This window comes from Meles meles, chromosome 18, assembly GCF_922984935.1.
Source record: "Meles meles chromosome 18, mMelMel3.1 paternal haplotype, whole genome shotgun sequence".
NCBI lineage: Eukaryota > Metazoa > Chordata > Mammalia > Carnivora > Mustelidae > Meles > Meles meles.
The window spans coordinates 43,115,420-43,135,619 of record NC_060083.1 but is presented as its reverse complement, the minus strand read 5'-3'; the positions used below and the strand labels follow the sequence as shown (position 1 = coordinate 43,135,619).

Here is a 20,200-nt window from a genome sequence, read left to right as displayed (position 1 = left end):
ATCATCTAACACATTAGCAATGCCCCATTTGTCTTTTGTCTCTGTGTTTTAATACTTTCTTGGAAAGGATTGCTTTTGATGTTTTCTGACTGGGCATCTGTCAAAACTGAATTGGTCTTTCCTTTAAGGCAATTAATCAGTGTTTCTGATTCTTAATGCCCAAAGAATGGAAAACCAGCCCATACCAATCTTAATTTAGGAAAAAGGAACCCAAGATAATCACATCATTGCAAAAATGTGTTATTGGTTTCACTGAAATACACTAATTCTCTGGAGTAAAATTATAAATTTATCTGTACTATGTGGTTACTTCAGAGAATCTCAAAAATAACCAATACACCAACAGCTTCAGTGAGTTTTCTTTGTGCAGTATTTGTCTGTGGAGATGTTTGATGTTTTGAGGGACAAGAGGAGACCCATATTAGACTCTATTATTTCTCTTTTTCTATTTCACTTTACTACAAGAACTTTCTTACATTAATGAGGTACTAGAATCTCAAGGCAGATCTAAAAAATTAAATTGTTTCCATTTTAGCACCAATTTACTCTGCAATTTTAGACATTATTATCTCTTTCTTAAAATCTAGAAATTATGCATTAAATGTACATATTTTCTCAAAGTGAAGTTTGAGCATTGCTAGCAAAATCTTTTGAAGTACATTTTAAAAATAATATGATAAGCTGAAGGGAAAGTTATAATACTATGCCCAGAAAATAATCACTAATCTTCCATTTACCATCATAACTTATGTATGATTTGGTAACAGGAAATGATAACATAATGAATAATTTTTCAGTCAAGGGGCTAAAATATCCTTAAAGTGTTATTAATTTTCACTGTATTGATTAAGGTGATCAAGTCATCCCAGTTTGCCCAGGAAACCCCTCAATCCCAGGAAAACTGGGATGTTTGGTCACCCTAGTAATAATGAATTGCTCTTGCCTCAGCCCATGTAAGTAACTATAACTATACCACATACTGGGTATTCTAAACAATAGAAATTTATTTCTCACAGTTCTGATGGCTGAGAAGTTCAAGATCAAGGGACCAGCATGGTTGTGTTCTGGTGAAGGCCTTCATCCTGGTTCACAGCTTGTGTCCTTGAATGGGAGAAAAGGCCAGGGAGATCTTGGGGTCTCTTTTGTAAGAAAACCCATTCATGAGGGCTCTACTCTCATGACCTAAGCACCTTCCAAATGTCTCACCTACTAAAACCATCAACTGTAGGGGTTAGGATTTTAATATATGAATTTTTTAGGCCATACCGTCTCTATTTCACTAAGTAGAGACAAGCAGAAAAATTAAACAATTTGCTTGAATAAAGAGGTGGAGCACCTGAGTGGCTCAGTGGGTTGAGCATCTGACTCTTCATCAGCTCAGGTTATGATCTCAGGGTTGTGGGATCGAGCCCCACATCAGGCTCCATGTTTAGCATGGAGTCTGCTAGAGATTCTCTCCCTCTTCTTCTCCCTTTACCCCTCCCCCTGCTCATGCTCACTCTCTCTCTCTCTCTAAAATAAATAAATCTTTAAGAAAAAAAAAGACAATTGCATGTGAGGCAACACAGAACAACTTCTCCCCTACATCTAAATCATCTCAAAAATATTTCAAAATACCCATTGCAAATTGATTAGTGCCTACATGTTTTGGTGAGTTACTAACCACAGACATTTTCATTTGTATTTGGTTTTGACCAACACACACCCAAACCACATAAAGCAGTTAGTAATAAGTTATATTGTTTTCATTCTAGAAACACTTTAAGCAAATAGCGCCTATTCTATTACCCAAGACCCAACTAAACAAATAGTTGGCTAACCCAGAGAAATATAAAGTATTGCTTCAGAATTTAATATTTATGACAACATATTTTCCAACAGTACCACAACATGGTTGAGTGGATTGATCCATCTAATGAATGCCCAGCCAATCAAATGCATGCCTTTACTTAATGTTTATTTTTCCATTAATGCTTTCATACACCTACCCTGTTAATCATGCATGAAATTGAGAACTAAACTTATAAAAATTTATTATTGAGGAATGTAGCAATTGTACATTGGGACCGTACAATTGAGAAGAGTTGAGAAGAGGGCAAGGACCATAGGAAAAAATGATAAGAGAAAGAGATCCCAGAAAATTTCTTTAGGGCAGAGGTCCTCAAACTCAGCTGCATTTCAGGATCTCCTGGGAGATTTAAAAATTCTAATGGCCAGGCCATGATGGATCAATTAAATCATGGTTTTTGAAGGTCAGGACCCAGGCAAATATATTTGAAAGATCCCCAAATAATTACAACATATAGACAAATTTGAGGACCTACTGCTTCTCAAGTAGCTTCAGGTGAGTGCTTCTATATTTGTATGTTTCCCATATTACTAATTGTTTAATACTGTTGTAAGAATGAATGACAGCTAATTGAAAAGTAAAAGCTTCCAAATGGTTGTGAAGATAAGACTTTCATTTTACCAGACTGGAAGTTCCTTCCAGGACAGCTGAATAAAAACTTAGAGGTAAGACAAATATTGATATGTATTTCACAAAACTCTGCAAATTTACTTCCACCTAATCTTAGTAAAATCCCTTTCAGTTGCTTAATCAAATATTTTCCCAAGGTGTTATGCTCCTGTAATGCATTTCTATGATGAAAATTTGCCATGTTATTTTAGCCTCTTCATTTCCTTTGGCTCTTTTTTTTTATTTATTTAATTTCTCTTCAGTGTAACAGAATTCATTGTTTATGCACCACACTCAGTGCTCCATGTAATATGTGCCCTCCATAATACCCACCACCGGGCTCACCCAACCTCCCACCCCCCTGCCCCTTCAAAACCCTCAGATTGTTTTTCAGAGTCCATAGTCTCTCGGTTCATCTCCCCCTCCAATTTCCCTCAGCTCCCTTCTCCTCTCCATCTCCCCATGTCCTCCGTGTTATTTCTTATGCTCCACAAATAAGTGAAACCATATGATAATTGACTCTCTCTGCTTGACTTATTTCACTCAGCATAATCTCTTCCAGTCCCGTCCATGTTGATACAAAAGTTGGGTATTCATCCTTTCTGATGGAAGCATAATACTCCATAGTGTATATGGACCACATCTTCCTTATCCATTTGTCCATTGAAGGGCATCTTGGTTCTTTCCACAGCTTGGCAACTGTGGCCATTGCTGCTATGAACATTGGAGTACAGATGGCCCTTCTTTTCACTACATCTGTATCTTTGGGGTAAATACCCAGACAAAAGGCTGATATCCAGGATCTATAAAGAACTTCTCAAACTCAAAACACACAAAACAGATAATCATGTCAAAAAATGGGCAGAAGACATGAACAGACACTTCAATGAAGACATACAAATGGCTATCAGACACATGAAAAAATGTTCATCATCTTACTTTTTTTTTAATAGCAAAGCAAAATAATAACATATGCAGGTAAGAGATTCATGGGGAAAATATCCTAAGCCAAGTGACTAAAAAATTTAATTTTTAGGAACACCTAAGTAAATCCCTCCTTAAGGTAATATCAGATTATTTTAGTATTTCCCAAATGCACATTGTACATTTCTCTAATAATCAAGTTAATCAGGCATCACATGGAGGCCAAACAAAAAAATAGCAGCATTAGAAGAAAACAGCAATCAATTGATTGAACCTTCTTATTAAAGAGATGAAGAAGCAAAAGTCTAGAAAAGTTAGCCCAGCTCTCCTGGGACTCATATCTCATTCTATGTAGCATCCCTGACATATGGAAACATAAGAATTGAAAAAAGCACCATATAATTTTTAAAACTCATAGCAAATTAAAAATAATAATTCTAAATGTATGAACAATTGAAAAACCAAAATAATTAAGGTATGAGCTTTTAAGGGAACCAATTTGTAAAAATGTTAATAATTTCCAGAGAAAAGTAAGCCTGCAATAGGTACTAAAGTTTAGATATTTTTATTTTCTATACAGATGATCTTAAATATAAATTATTTAGAGGCACCTGGGTGGCTCAGTGAGTTAAAGCCTCTGCCTTCGGCTCAGGTCATAATCTCAGGGTCCTGAGATCGAGCCCCACATTGGGCTCTCTGCTCAGTGGGAGCCTCTCTCTCTGCCTGCCTCTCTGCCTACATGTGATCTCTCTGTCAAATAAATAAATGAAATCTTTAAATATATATATATTATATATAAATATATATAACATTATCTATATAATATATAGATATTATATATCGTATATGATATATGATATATATATATAATATCTATATATTATCTATATGATTATATAGATAATATATTATGGGGCGTCTGGGTGGCTCAGTGGGTTAAAGCCTCTGCTTTCAGCTCAGGTCATGATCTCAGGGTTCTGGGATCGAGCCCCGCATCGGGCTCTCTGCTCTGAGGACAGCCTGCTTCCTCCTCTTTCTCTCTGCCTGCCTCTCTGCCTCCTTGTGATCTCTGTCTGTCAAATAAATAAATAAAATCTTTAAAAAAAAAAAGAATTTTAGATAATATATTATATATTTTTATATATTATCTATATTTATTATATATTATAATTATATATAGGATTGTATATAATATATTATATATAAATTTATTATATATTATATAAATATATATTTATATAAATGTAAATAAATATAAATGAAAATTTATATAATATATAATATATATATTTTTATATTTATATATAAATTATTTAATGTAGCTTTACATAGCATGGAGATTTCTTAAAGTTTCTTAAAGTTTACATTGTATCAAATAATATAGCATACCATTTCTTTGGAATTAAAAATAACATAATTCTAAAAATACATTTTATGGACATTAAGCAACACCATACCATAGTTACATATACACCTATCTAGCCTTTCACAATAGAACATGGATACTAAATAGTAGCATCATTTTCTGGCTATGTAGTGGATACTGGTGGCCCCAGTGAACCCACACCACCAGGTCTCAAGCCTTTCTGTAGTCTTTCCCACATAGATTCTGAGCTTGACCATGTGACTTGATTTGGCCAATGGAATATCAACAAGCAAGACACAAGCAGAGATTTAATAAATGCTTACACATGAGGCTTATATCTTCTTAGAATTTCCCTCTAGGAAGCCAGCTGCCATATGAGAAGTTCATTTACCCTGATACTACCACGCTGTGAGGAGGTCTAAGCTAGTCTCACAGAGAGGCCACATGGAAAACTGAGGAACCCAGACAACAGTCATAACTGACAGTCCAGATGTATGACTCTGTTCCAACCATTCCAGCTGGTTTCCAGCCATTCAAGCCAAACAGGCTGAGGCCCCAGACATCATGGAGCAGAGATAAGTCAGCCCCAATATTCTGAATCTGAAATTCTGAACCACAAAATTACAAATAAAATGGTTGTTGTTTTAAGCCAGTAAGTTTAGGAGAAGTTTTTCACATGACCATGGATAACAAAACACAATATTTAAAATAAAAAACCATTATTTGTTCCATGACAATAGCTAGTTTAAGTCTGGTCTCAACATTTCAACCAGGATTTTAATCATTTTAACAGTGAAATTGATCTCTGTGGAAGCCCTGGTCCAATAACCGTAGATGAAACACCAAAGCATCCAAGAGAAAAGTCAAGATTCTCACTCTCCAGAGACAGCAGAGAGTAAAGCCATTGCCCATGTATGGATGTTTACAGCTCTCCTCTCTGCCTCTTCACAATGGGGACCAAGCAGTGTAACCCCAACCCAAAAAGCAGGGACATCCTCTGCTCTTCCCTCAAGCACACCGGAATGCCCACATAAATTCTCCTTCTTCTTATCTTTGAGTTTTGATTCCTTCTGACTCTGTCTTTAAGTTCCTCATTCCAGGGACATTAACAACTTCTCTATAAATATGCTAATGGTAAGTATCACGCAGATCAAGAGCTTCACTGAAAGGTGATCTGTTTTCAATGTAGGCAAGCAAGGTTCTCCTTCACTTAGAAACTATAAGGCCTCTTACAGATTAAGATGATCTTATAAAAGTTCTAACTTTTAACTTTTTAAGTCATTATGACCCTTGACCATTGTCCATTCATTCTAGGCACATCTCTTTAGCATACTATTATAGCAATAAATGCTTTCAAGATTTTTGGTGTTTGTATACACCCTCTGAAGTGTTTTGTTGGTTATTTGTGTATCAAAACAACGTTGGTTTCTCTTCCTCACTACATGACTGAGATCATTCCCATGTGGGCGAGTCATTCACCATCTCATTTATGCTATCACAACATCTATATGTCTCCTTATTTCTGAAGAGGATGAGTGCGTTTCTGAAATATATTTGCAGTGAGGTCATGCAGAAAGGAAAAGATGACAGTGCCTCTGATATATTTCATGATCTGACCTAAATTAGGAGTTTTACTGAAAAACTTGCATATGTGTGTCTGTGTGTGTGTGTGTGTGTGTTATACCAGTACATGGACTGTCCTATGCACCAAAACTCTTTAAAATTTAAATTAGAAACCATCTAATAAAATTATGAGTCACTGAATAAAAACTATATGCCAATTTTTGCTAGTTTTAAAGTATGCATACCCAACGGGCAGAAGACATGAACAGGCACTTCTCCAAAAAAGGCATACAAATGGCTAACAGACACATGAAAAAATGTTCATCATCATTAGCCATCAGGGAAATCCAAATCAAAATTTGAAAAGGTGAAATACCACCTTACACCAGTTAGAATGGCAAAACTTGACAAAGCAGGAAATAACAAATGTTGGAGAAGTTGTAGAGAAAGGGGAACACTCTTAAACTGTTGGTGGGAATGCAAGGTGGTACAGCCACTTTGGAAAACAGTGTGGAGGTTCCTCAAAAATAGAGTAATATAGATATATAGAGGAATATAGAGGAAAAATAGAGGAATATAGAAATAGGAAAATAGAGCTACCCTATGACCCAGCAATTGCTCTACTGGGCATTTAACCTAAAGATACAGTTGGAGTGAAAAGAAGGGCCACATGCACCCCGATGTTCATAGCAGCAATGCCAACAACAGCCAAACTACAGAAGAGCCAAGATGCCCTTCAACAGACAAATGGATAAAGAAGATGAAAGAAGATGTGGTACATATACACAATGGAATATAAATCAGCCATCAGAAAGGATGAATACCCAAATTTTGCATCAACATGGATGGGATTGGAAGAGATGATGCTAAGTGAAATAAGTCAAGTAGAGAAAGTCAATTATATGGTTTCACTTATTTGTGGAACATAAGAAATAGCCTGGAGGACATTAGGAGAAGGAAGGGAAAAATGAAGGGGGGGAATCAGAGGGGGAGACAAACCATGAGAGGCTATGGACTCTGGAAAACAAACTGAGGATTTTAGAGGGAAGGGGAGTGGGTGGGTTAGCCCGGGAATGGGTATTAAGGAGGGCACAGATTGCATGGAGCACTGGGTGTCACACACACACAAAATAAAAGTAAGAAGCATTTAAAAAAATAAAAGTGGGGGTCAGAAATTGGGTAGCCGGGTAACCCTCTGAGTCCACCAGATTGTCTAAACAACTTACATCTCAGGAGAAAAGTAATGAGGAGAAGGGGAACTCGAGACTGCTCTGGAATTCAAAACAATCACATCTTCATCACAGAGCAGACAATAGTGTCCACAGGCTCTCAGTGGAGATTTTAATTTTTCTTAGAGATAAAACAAAAATGTATTTAAAATAATGAAGAAAAATTTTTAAAAACTTATGTCAATTTATGCTAATTTTTAGGTATGCATACACAAGTAAACTCACACATATGACATGTACACACATATGCTAGAAGAAATTTTAACAATAACAACTATTCTTGACTAAACTTGCATTCAAAATCTCATTTAACACTGTCACAACCCTGCAAAGTATTATTATCTTCATTTCAGGCTGAGGAAATTGGGGCTAAATGAATGAACGGACCTGTGGTCATATAGCTAGAAATGGTGGAACCAGAATTTGTACCCAATGTACTTGCTCTTTTTATTCTAATCATTTAAAAAATGGTTGCTAAAGCTATATAAAACCTTAATACAGGCAACACGTTCTTATGAACTCTTGCTGACGATCTTTCTCTAAGGTGAGAGTCCAGAATGTAGTGTGAAATCTGAATGTATACTGTACTAGAATAATACAAAGGAGTCAGAAATACGCACTCAGGACTAGAGAGGGACAGGCTTTTATGACTAAGAGCTACCTTCCCATTACCCAAACCTCAAAGCATTCAATTCTCTGTGGTCAGAGGTCAACACCAGGGAAGGGATTAGCAAATTCCAAAACTGGAGGACCTCGCCCCTTAGTCTGTCCAGTCAGACCTTACATTCATTTCTATCAGTTTTCTCCCCCTTACACTCAGAGAATAAGAAAGAAAAAGAAGGACAAAGAGAAGATCATAATGATGGATGAGCCATAGTTACACAAAATATGCTCCAGAGTCATAAATTAGAAATGTTTTGTCCAAAATGTCATCACAAAAATATTGTGAAAGTGTCCATTTATCATTTCCAACATTCTGGGAAGCAGTAGTTTGGGGTCAACATCTAATCCCAAGACTTACACATTTGTCAGTGCTTCTGAAAACTTAATGTGTGTGTATATGTATACACACACACACACACACACACACACACACATATTAAATCTGATGATCATGTTAAAATTGCAAATTCTGGGTTTCTAGTAGTGCCGGGTTGGAGGCCCAAGAATTTGCATTACTAACAAGCTACCCCATGATGCTGAGCCTCTTGATCCAGGAACCACACTTTAAGTAGCAAGATGAGTTCAACTCATTAGCCATTGGTAAATCCCCTGGACTGGGTGTCTTATCCACAAGCCAGTCTCAATAGATTTGGTGTAGATTGAACTGGAAGTACAGTAGGAAAGGTGGCATCATTAGAATCTAATTTGCACTGCTTTGCTCAAGGCAAGAGAAGCTTGCAAGAGTGCTCACTGATTAAGGAAAGCCTTAAAGAAGGGATTTCTTGGTTCTGGTCAAGAGTGGAAATCAGAATGAAGTCAGGAAACCAAGGAGATTGATCACTTTGTCTCAAATCATTCCTGGTCTCACTGCATGAGTACAGGACATGAAAATTTCACCACTAACCAGACTCATTGTAGAGGGTGATAAACACCTGTCAGAAGTTGTCCACACAGCACTAAAAAGTACACCACTATTTACATAGGAGTATTCACCTATAAGATTCTTCCTCCATTCTCTTCAATACCATTTTGTTATTCAGTGAACTAAACAATGGCTGAAGTTTTTTTTTTTAATATTTTATTTATTTGACAGAGAGAAATCACAACTAGGCAGAGAGGCAGGCAGGGAGAGAGGAGGAAGCAGGCTCCCTGCGGAGCAGAGAGCCTGATGTGGGGCTCGATCCCAGGACCCTGGGATCATGACCTGAGCCGAAGACAGAGGCTTTAACCCACTGAGCCACCCAGGCGCCCCCAACAATGGCTGAAGTTTTAAGACAAACAAAAATAACTCTGTGAAATTATGTCCCGTTCCACACACACCAGCTTGACCTGACTGCTTTCATTATGGTTATTAATTTTACCATTCTTTGTTTTCAAGAAATTCACATATGAGTTGGAATTAAGAACCAATCGGGACACATTTATTAAGCTTCTGGCACATATCTGCTATGAAGCCAGTCATGATTAGGAAGACAAAATAAGGAAGATCATGAGGTTAGAACTTCTGAGAAGGATATTAAAATACACAAAACCGTCCCTTTGCCCAACTGTAATTCCTGTCACCCATACACATAGTAAGTAGTCATAATAATTATACCTTTGCTGGTGGTGTGATAAGGAAACTGACTGGAGCTGCAATACAAAAAGAAAGCATGTCTCTCCAGTAAAGCTCTTTCTACCCTTTTGAAATTTTCTCCCACACTCAACAAAAACTTCATAAAGTCATCCATGACCCTGGCCCATTTCCACCAAGTCAACTCCTATGACTGGACCTCACACCCTTCTCAAGTATCAAGGCATTACCACACGGCCTTCCTCTCGTGAGGCCCAGCTTGTTTTTCCAGAGGGCAGCAGTCATTACCTGAATGGCAGGTTTGCAATGCAAGCTGCCTTAATGCAGGGCTTTGTAGACATCACGCCTGGGTTGTCATTAGTGTCCTCTGAAAATAATAATCAACTGGCAGACCAAAAAAGGGCATTCCAAAAAAACCTCATTAATTCAAGTGTTTGGGGAAGCCACTGAAAATCTAAATTTATTTATCTTTCAGTTATTCAAAGAAAGGTCTAACATACACACGGCCATAATAGTCACCTAAAAGTTTATGAACTACACTTGTACAATGCTGAGAGTTGGGAGAAGTTACACACCTGTGGGCTGGCAGCTCTGAGGAAGGAGGTAGCGCCTTTAATCATTTCTGCCTGCACATCAGGCTGAGCCATATTAGGGGGACATGGGTAATTCCATTTCTCACTCTGTCCTCTCTTCTTCCCTCTACCATGTTAGGTGGTAAGAAAGTTCTGGAAGAAGCCTCTCTACAGGAGAGAAGGCATCATCATCTGTCTTCCTCCTCTGCCCCCAGCTCTAATATGGATGCACCCGAGGCCAGTAGGCAAGAAAGGAGATGATAGCATTCAAGTCTTTCTCTTCCACCCCATCCACACAGTTCCTTGGCCAGCCAGAGGTCAGAGTGACCAGGATGGATTCTGTGTCAGACCATCTGGGGCTGCCTTTGAATACCAGATGTCCAGAGTCTGTTCCCTCCCTGATCACAGGAAGCAGAAAGTAGAAATAAATCCCCCAGGACAAGCACAGGCCTGCTAACTATTTTACAGTAGGCAAAAGTTAACATTAAAACCACAGCCTCCAGAAAGGTGCCTACAATGTTTTCAGGCAACTGGCAGAAGGAAGGTGGGAACCTGCATCTCTGGACAAGCCAGATACCCCTATGGGGTCCAGACACTGGGCAGGCTGGATTGGAGGGACTCACAGAACACCTGAAGTAGGGCAATGATGGAGGGTATGGTCAGGAGCTGAGTTCAAGGCTTTGATACACAAATATGCTCTGCCAGTTTCTTCCTGATAGTCCCTGGAATTAGGGAACCCTCCCCACCTCACCCACCAGGAGCATGTAAAGGGGAGAATTCAGAGCCCACCCTCATAATCCTCTAGAAATAAAAGTTTCTAAGTGGCTCTACTATGCTTAAAGGATCCAAAAGATATCTAGAAGGCCCTCCTGTGCTTGTATGAGTCCCACAGCAAGGGGAGGCTTGGAGGCCTCTCTTTGAAGATATTCCCTTCCTGCCCCCCAGCTTCATGTTGGTGCTTCGAAGCAATCTCTGGCATTTAGGTATTTACATAGAATTATCTTGGTATAAAAGCTTCTCCTGCTCTTGGTGTCCTCTAGCTTCCTTCCCCTCTGCAGCAGCTCCAGATGAAGGTTTCTTTGCAGGTGGGAGAGTGGTATGTAGCCTCCACTATCAGAAGCCAGGAGGGGGGGGCGCCTGGGTGGCTCAGTGGATTAAGCCGCTGCCTTCGGCTCAGGTATGATCTCAGGGTCCTGAGATCGAGCCCCGCATCGGGCTCTCTGCTCCGCGGGGAGCCTGCTTCCTCCTCTCTCTCTGCCTGCCTCTCTGCCTACTTGTGATCTGTCTCTCTGTCAAATAAATAAATAAAATCTTAAAAAAAAAAAAAAAAGAAGCCAGGAGGGGAAGGGGGAGTTTAAGAGGAGGGATTGAAACCACAGGCAGCAACTGTGTTACCTCAGTTTCCCCCAAACCCACTCAAACTTGAAGAGACAGAATCATTCACAGAAAGAGTACAAAGATGGGTTTGAGATCAGGCAATAGACAAAAAAGTTCCATCTCCTGCCCTTATACCGATCCCTTCTCTGAATGCTGGCTCCCTCTGCAAGACAACTTGTCAGAGTTTATTTCCATATTGGCTTCTGTGTCCTCAAGGCATCCAAGTATCTTGTGTATCTTTCAACAGATCAAAAGGTAGAAAGAAAAATGTTCTTGGCTCAACTCCTAGAAAAACCTTAAACCAGATTTCCTGGGATCTTTCAGGCCAGTCAGTGCCTGTTATTCTATACTGTGGCATTTTTCTTTTAAAATATGGACTAAATGGCATGACGAATGAAAAGATTAAAACTTCGCACATCCAGCGTGCTGGTTTCTAAACTTCTGTGTTATCTCCTTATAAATGTCTATGGATTTTTATCAGTGTTTCTGCTCTTTGGGGCACTGCCTTGCTTACAGGGAGAACAGAAATTCTGAGCTTTCCAAGCAGAGGACGAGGACAATGGTCAGGAATGTTGTAGGGGGAACTTCCATTAATTCTAAACAGGAGTGGAGCCAGATGGCAGATGTTCGGATTTGATTATTCTCTTGTTCCTGAAACTAATATTACAGTGTATTGTTAACTAACTGGAATTTAAATTAAAAGTTTAAAAAAAATCCTCATTGGGGCGCCTGGGTGGCTCAGTTGGTTAGGTTGACTGCCTTCAGCTCTGATCATGATCCTGAAGTCTCAGGATCGAGTCCCGCATCAGGTTCCCTGCTCAGCGGGGAGTCTGCTTCTCCCTCCGACCCTCTCCCCTCTCGTGCTTTCTCTCTCACTCTCTCAATAAATAAAACCTTTTAAAAAAACTGATTATTCTCTTATTCATTAGAAGAGCTTGCACCTATAAATATAAAATAACAGATATAGGGAAGATATTAGCTGGTTTTTAAATATCTATAGATGCCTATAGGTTGGCCAAATTATAAATAAAGTTTCATTAGGACACAGCCACACCCACTTGTTTGCACATTGTCTGTGGCTGCTTTGGGCTCCCGCAGCAGAGTTGAATAGTTACAACTGAGTTTCTCTGCCTCACAAAGCTTAAAGTATTTACCATCTGGCCTTTACAGAAAGAAATCTGCCAACCTTGTCTGCAGACGTTAGACCAGGAGAAAATGAGTTGAAATTACAGCAGAAACAGGCCCAACTATAACAACATCTCGGCCAGGGAAAGGGGACAGATTATTGTACCTTTTGGACAGCAGAGAGTGCTTTTGACTCTTTGCAAAGTACTAACCAGGAACACAGCCAACTTAAAGAGCACCTGAATAATTTAGGACTCGTGTAATAACTCAAAAAGATGGGAAAGTATCTGTTCTTCCCCCAGGTAATTCGTGCCTAACTGCAAAAATAATATAAAAAATACATTTTGTTTTTTACTTTAAAAGTTGTAGGGGTTCCCCTATGTTTTTCAGGAAGACTGGTCAACTGTTGCTCACCAATGAACAATGCTGTTCTTTGCAAAATGCCAATTAGCACAGAGTGGGCAGGAAGGGAATGGTGACTCACAAGCTTAGGTGCCTCCCCTCCCCCACCCTCCACTAGGCGCTTCCGAAAGGTGCCTTTATTGGATAAGAAGGGCAAGGGCACCCCCTGCTGACCAGAGAGGCAACTGGGGCCTGAACTCAGTATTCTTTTTCCTGATGGGGGTCTCAGGTTAGACAAGGATCAATATCCACATAGCCCCGTGAGGGCATAAAGGGATACGAAACGTTCACAATTAATGCCCAAGGCAGTTTTAGATCTCAGTAGTTTGTTTAACATGTACGGTAGCAAAAAAGAAAAACGACCACCAAAACAGATGTTCATGTCTCCTCTTTAAGTTTCCCTCTCCACTAAATATAAACATAAAAATACAGCCTTCTCACTTATTTGTGGAGCATAACAAAGAACACGGAGGACATGGGGAGATGGAGAGGAGAGGGAGTTGAGGGAAACTGGAAGGGGAGATGAACCATGAGAGACTATGGACTCTGAAAAACAACCAGAGGGTTTTGAAGGGGAGGGGGGAGGTTGAGGAACCAGGGGAGAGCACGTACTGCATGGAGCACTGGGTGTGGTGCAAAAACAATGAACACTGTTATGCTGAAAATAAACAAAGAAAAAAAAAAGAAAAAAAAATACAGCCTTCTACAACAGCTCATTGTACACAAATTCCCTTAACAACAACGAATTTAACTACTTTTTTGAAATCAAATGCTGGCCAAGGGTTTTGTTCGAAATGGGCCAAACTATATGAAACTGCTGATATTTCACTTGCTTGACCCACAAAAATGACAATTTCATATGTAATGAGTCCATCACACCTGACAAAGATACACAGAAGTCAGAAGACGGGATTCCCTTTCTGATCGACACAGTGGTTGGGGCCTGGGGATACAGGACCTAAATCCTCTGGCCTCACAATTCTCCCCTGGAGCAACCTTGGAATTCCTCTGACCAGTAAAAACAGAGGCTGGGATTTTAAAGTGTCTTTCTTGTCATTGAGGCAACCCTCTTCCACATGATACTTTAGCATTTTTTTAAAATCAGTCTTCTTTTTTTAACACAAGTGTCCCAATTAAAGAGCTTCAGGGAAGAGGAGGTTGTAAAATCGTGGTCTCGGCATTGCCTCACTCTCTGAGGCTCTACAGGAAAAGGAACGTTGGGCAGCCTGTGAAGTGAAACCCCCACTAACCATGACCGTGGGACCGCAGTGGTATCTACGCCATGCAGACCCTGTGTAGTCGAGGACTAGGATCAAGACAGATGCAGACAGTGCCAAAGCCCAAGTGTTAGGAGGGCAAGGACTTCTGATTTGAAAAAAGAGAATCTGGGAAGCAAACATTTAAAAGGTTTGAATACCAAGCAAATTAGAATGTAGACTCATTAATGCATCTGAGTTTTGCAATAAAAATTGATGTGGATCTGGATGTCTTAACCACAGCAGCCAAGACAACAGTCATTCTTGTGGACCTGTTTTTCAGCGCCCACGGTTAGCTACAAAAACCATAAGAGTTACGAGAAATAATCTGAATTATCTGAAGTAAAATAACAGTGAAAGAAGATGGGCAGGACAGCAACTCAGTCACACAGTAGTCTTAAAATAACTTGGTAGGATCCTGAAGGTAAGTTCCAAGTAGACATATTTGAAGGATCAATTCAGAAGAAGTATGAATGCCCATACCCTGAGGTAGTTCAAGATTTTGGAACATCCCTTAAAATTTCCATGTTGATGTAAAACAAAAGTCCCTAGGTTAAAAACACAAAGGATCGTGGCTTCTAATTTTTTAAATTTGAAAACACTGTGGCCAAATGCCATTCTCTAAGACAAAAACACTGAACACAGTAAAAGCCTGAATTCTGTCCTTAAACTATGACATCAAGCCCCTTGGAGATTCCAGTGTGCAGCTTAATGACAGAAACCAAAGGATTTCTTGAGTCTAATTATAGTTCAGTATAAGCTTGGGAATTTTTAAGTAAAAAAAGAATAAAGAAAATCCCACAGCTACATAATATAGTCATTACAAGAGCAAAGCACAATGCCAGTCACCCAGCAGAGGGAGCAAGAGATAAATAAATACCTCTTTTAAAGTTGCAATGCGGAGGGCCTCCTGGGTGGTTCAGTTGATTAAGTGCTGGACTACTTTTTTTTTAAGTGCTGTACTTTTGATTTTGGCTGTCATGATCTCAGGCTCTTGAGAGGAAGCTCACATGGGACTCCACGCTTGGAGGGGAATCTGCTTCTCTGCCTCTCCCTCTGCCCCATCGCCCCGCACAACCGCTCACACGCACACACGCTCTCTCTCCCTCTTCCTCTATCTAAAATAAATATATAAGCCTTTGCGGAAAAAAATAAAGTTGCAACGTGGAATTTAAGACTTTGGACCCCAAATGATTCATTTTTATCTTCAATGATACTATTTCCTGAAAAGTAAAGAAACTTGGTCACAGCAACACAGAGAGTAAAATCCTGTATCTCTTGACTCCAGGTTCTGTGTTCTTTCCCACGACAAAGCTAACAAGAAACGATTATTTTATGTTCATTTACCTATAGAAACATGCAATCAAAATTCCTTCATTGAATAAGGAACATGGTAAAATACATTTTAATCGGTGGTGGATACCATAAAAACAGAAAGGCATTTAAAGAAAAAAATACCAAGAACTGTCTTCCTCTTTAAAAGATAAAATAGACCCCTCGTACTATTCATTCATTCATTTATTAACGATCAACTGTGCACGTACTATGTTGGACTTTATATCCAGACCTCACTGGAGATCTCTGCACAGCCCTGTGTTGAAGCTGGGGATATTTTAGCTCCTTCTTCAGATAGCCGACTTCATGGGATACAGCGCTGGGTATTATGGTGCCATGTCCTTATGTGGCTGTCAGTGTGATATTCATGGCTGTAGGGGTACACTTGTACACTGGTACGCACAGTAGGGAAGATGGACAGAACATTCCAGAGCCCCTGCGTTTCATACACTTAGCCATTCAAAGCACTTTTGGTGGCCAAGGTCCATTCCTCAAACTTCAAGGTTGTTCCTCAAACAAACTTTATGTTATCAGTCCACTCAAGGTTGATAAGGAGCTAAGGGAATAGAGTCATATAAACCCCAGTAACAAGAGAACCCCTATTCATTTACAGTGTAAGTGGTGATGGTGTTTGACCACTATCTGGTGCACCTTGTCTTATGACCAGTGTGCCTACAGACTAAATTAAGATCAGAAAATTGCTTGGTGACCATGGAATAAAAGCAAAAGCTGTGAATAAGCTTGAAAGGCATTTTTTGAAGGAAAGTGAAAGCAGCTGCTTCGGTACCATGTAACACTCTGGTGTTGTGATGCGAACACCATCTCTGCCAGACGGCGCCTGCTGCATAATATTCTGCTGTCCGTGCCAGACCCCACCGATGTGCCACTTTCACCAGGTGCTCCCATGTACATCCACTTGCAAGCCCTACGCTAGCCTCTCTGCCTACGTGAATCCTCAGGGGAAAACACGCTTACTCGTATTTGTACCTGGATGACACTAGGTTCCCAGAATTCCTAATGATCAGACGGGTGGAAGGAAGGAAGGAAGGAAAGAAGGAAGGGGTGGGTGCGTGAGTGAAAGGCAACTCCATTACCCAGACTTTGCCTCCGTTACCAGAGTCCTTAGCTTCTGACCCCATTTGGGAAGTGTTAGGGGTCTCACTTTGAATCATTACTAGTTTGTTCTGTTGCTTCAATTTCTTTGCATTCAAGTATATCTGTGTGTGTGTGACCACTGGAACTACTTCCCCCTCTCAAATGATTGTAAAGAAGAAGGGGTGTTATTGCCTATTCTGCTCATTTAACATCACTATTTATAAAGTGAGGGCTGTGTGTATTTCAAAAGATAATAGGGGATTACTCCACGGGCAAATTTCATTGGCTGCCTGTATTATAGAGACTAAAAGCCATAGTCCTTGCAGGACAAGGCTGTCCGCACACCATAACCATTTACATGTGGCCTCCTTTCCCCCTGGTCTTGATCCTTCCATCCCTCAGCACCAGCTTGGGTTGTGAGGGGCCACTGCTCTACCCACACTGGAAGGTCCCTGCCCCATATTTCTACACAGCTCTTGCGGACATTGCTGCTATAAACATTGGGGTGCAAGTGCCCCTTTGGGTCAGTACATTTGTATCCTTGGGGTAAATACCTAGTAGTGCAATTTTGGGGTCGTAGGGTAGCTCTATTTTTAACTTTTTGAGGAATCTCCATACTGTTTTCCGGAGTGGCTGCACCAGCTTGCATTCCCACCAGCAGTGTAGGAGGGTTCCCCTTGTCTGAATCCTCACCAACATCTGTTGTTTCCTGAGTTATTAATTTTAACCATTCTGAGCACTGTGAGGTGGTATCTCATTGTGGTTTTGATTTCTATTTCCCTGATGTTGAGTGATATTGAGCATTTTTTTTCATGTGTCTGTTGGCCATTTGTATGTCTTCTTTGGGAAAATGTCTGTTATTGTCTTCTGCACATTTCTTGACTAGCTTATTTGTTTTTGGGGTCTTGAGTTCGATAAGTTCCTTATAAATTCTGGATACTAGCCCTTTATCTGATAAGTCATTTGCAAATATCTTCCCCCAATCCACAGGTTGCCTTTTAGTGTTGTTGACTGTTTACTTTGCTGTGCAAAAGCATCTTTTTTTTTTAAAGATTTTATTTATTTATTTGACAGAGAGAGATCACAAGTAGGCAGAGAGGCAAGCAGAGAGAGTGAGAGGGAAGCAGGCTCCCCGCCGAGCAGAGAGCCCGATGCGGGACTCGATCCCAGGACCCTGAGACCACGACCCGAGCTGAAGGCAGTGGCCCAAACCACTGAGCCACCCAATCTTGATGAAGCCCCACTAGTTTATTTTTGTTTTGTTTCCCTGGCCTTTGGAGACATGCCTAGCAATAAGTTGCTGTGGCCAAGGTCAAACAGGTTGCTGCCTATGTTCTCCTCTAGGATTTTGATAGATTCCTATCCCACATTTAGGTCTTTTGTCCATTTTGAGGTTTTTTTTTTTTAATATTTTATTTATTTGACAGAGAGAAATCACAACCAGGCAGAGAGGCAGGCAGAGAGAGAGGAGGAAGCAGGCTCCCTGCGGAGCAGAGAGCCCGATGCGGGGCTCAATCCCAGGACTTTGGGATCATGACCTGAGCTGAAGGCAGAGGCTTTAACCCACTGAGACACCCAGGCGCCCCTGAGTTTATTTTTGTATATGGTATAAGAAAGTGGTCTGGTTTCATTCTTCTGCATGTGACTGTCCAATGTTCCCAACATCACTTTAACATCTAGTTAAAGAGACTATCTTTTTTCCATTGGGTATTCTTCCCTGCTTCATCGAAGATTAACTGACCATAGAGTTGAGGGTCCATTTCTGGGTTCTCTACCCTGTTCCATTGATCTATAATGTCTGTTTTGTGCCAGTACTATACTGTCTTGATGACTAGAGCTTTGTAATAGAGCTTGAAGTTCAGAATTGTGATGCCACCAGCTTTGCTTTTTCAACACTACTTTGGCTATTCAGGGTCTTTTCTGGTTCATCCAAATTTTAGGATTGTTTATACCAGCTCTGTGAAAAATGCTGATGGTATTTTGATAGGGATTGCATTGAATGTGTAGCTTGCTTTAGGTAGCATAGACATTTTAACAATATTTATTCTTCCAATCCATGAACATGGAATGTTTTTCCATTCCTTTGTGTCTTCCTCAATTCCTTTCATAAGTGTTATATAGTTTTCAGAATACCTTCTGAATCGTCTACCTCTTTGGTTAGGTTTATTCCTATGTATTTTATGGCTTTTGGTACAATTGTAAATGGGATCAATTCCTTGATTTCTCTTTCTTCTGCTTCATTGCTAGTGCATAGAAATGCAACTGACTTCTGTGCATAGATTTTATATCCTTCAACTTTGCTGAAAGCCTGTTATCAGTCCTAGCAATGTTTTTGGCAGTCCTTAGATTTTCTACATTGAGTATCATGTTGTCTCCAAAGAGTGAAAGTTTAACTTCTTTGCCAGCTTGGATGACTTTTATTTCTTTTTGTTGTCGATTGCCAAGGCAAGGACTTGTACTACCATGTTGAACAACAGTGGTGAGAGAGGACATACCTGTCTTGTTCCTGACCTTAGGGGAGAAGCTCTCAGTTCTTCCCCATTGAGGGTAATATTCACTGTGGGTCTTTCACATCCAGCTCGCAGGTGAGGCCGGTGTTGCAGCTCCATGGACCAAACTCTGAGTTTAAGGCATTACAAATTAGACCAAGTAGATTAGTATTGAAAATTGAATGACTTTCTTAGGTCTCAAAGCTTTGCGTTGGCTCAAAGCATTTGATTTTGGGTCTGAGCACGAAAACTCCCAAAAGCATTTACACTTTATTATTAAAATTGTGACAGAACAGAAGCAAATCAATCTTTTAACCTTCACGGATACACAACTTTCAACACAGATGGACCCAGCTGACTCACCGGCATTGTCCGGATAGACCTGAGCTCTGTACAAACAGTGTGGATGAATAAAAGTAAATTTGGTGGAGATGATTGGGAGGGTGGGGCTATTTATACACGTTGATTTAGGACTTACTCCTTGTTCCATGGGAATGGTGTTTTGTTATACAGTCAGAGCATTTAGCCTTCACGGACATCCAGTTTTAAAGCACCATTATGTCATACATTATTGATCCTAGTTCCCCCGAAGCCTGGGTTATCTCTTTTTTTATTTCTTGGGCTATAAAGAGATTGTGGTGGTGGGGAAGTGAAAGAGAGCATAAGCTCCTCCCAAACCATACTTACTCTTTTACAGCTAGCTACACACAAGGTGAATATTAAGAACACACTTAAGGGGGAGAACAGAATAAGGCACATAATGGGCAGGCCCG

The 20,200-nt window shown here is 40.0% G+C and overlaps 1 long non-coding RNA gene across 1 annotated transcript in view; it reads right to left on the bottom strand.

Annotated features, from left to right (window-relative positions):
- LOC123929504 overlaps positions 1–15,559 on the bottom strand; it is a 68,897-nt gene extending 53,338 nt beyond the window's left edge. The window contains exon 1 of the long non-coding RNA XR_006815930.1: positions 15,389–15,559. This is a non-coding gene — a long non-coding RNA (uncharacterized LOC123929504). The remainder of the gene's footprint in view (positions 1–15,388) is intronic.
- Positions 15,560–20,200: the final 4,641 nt, after the last annotated feature.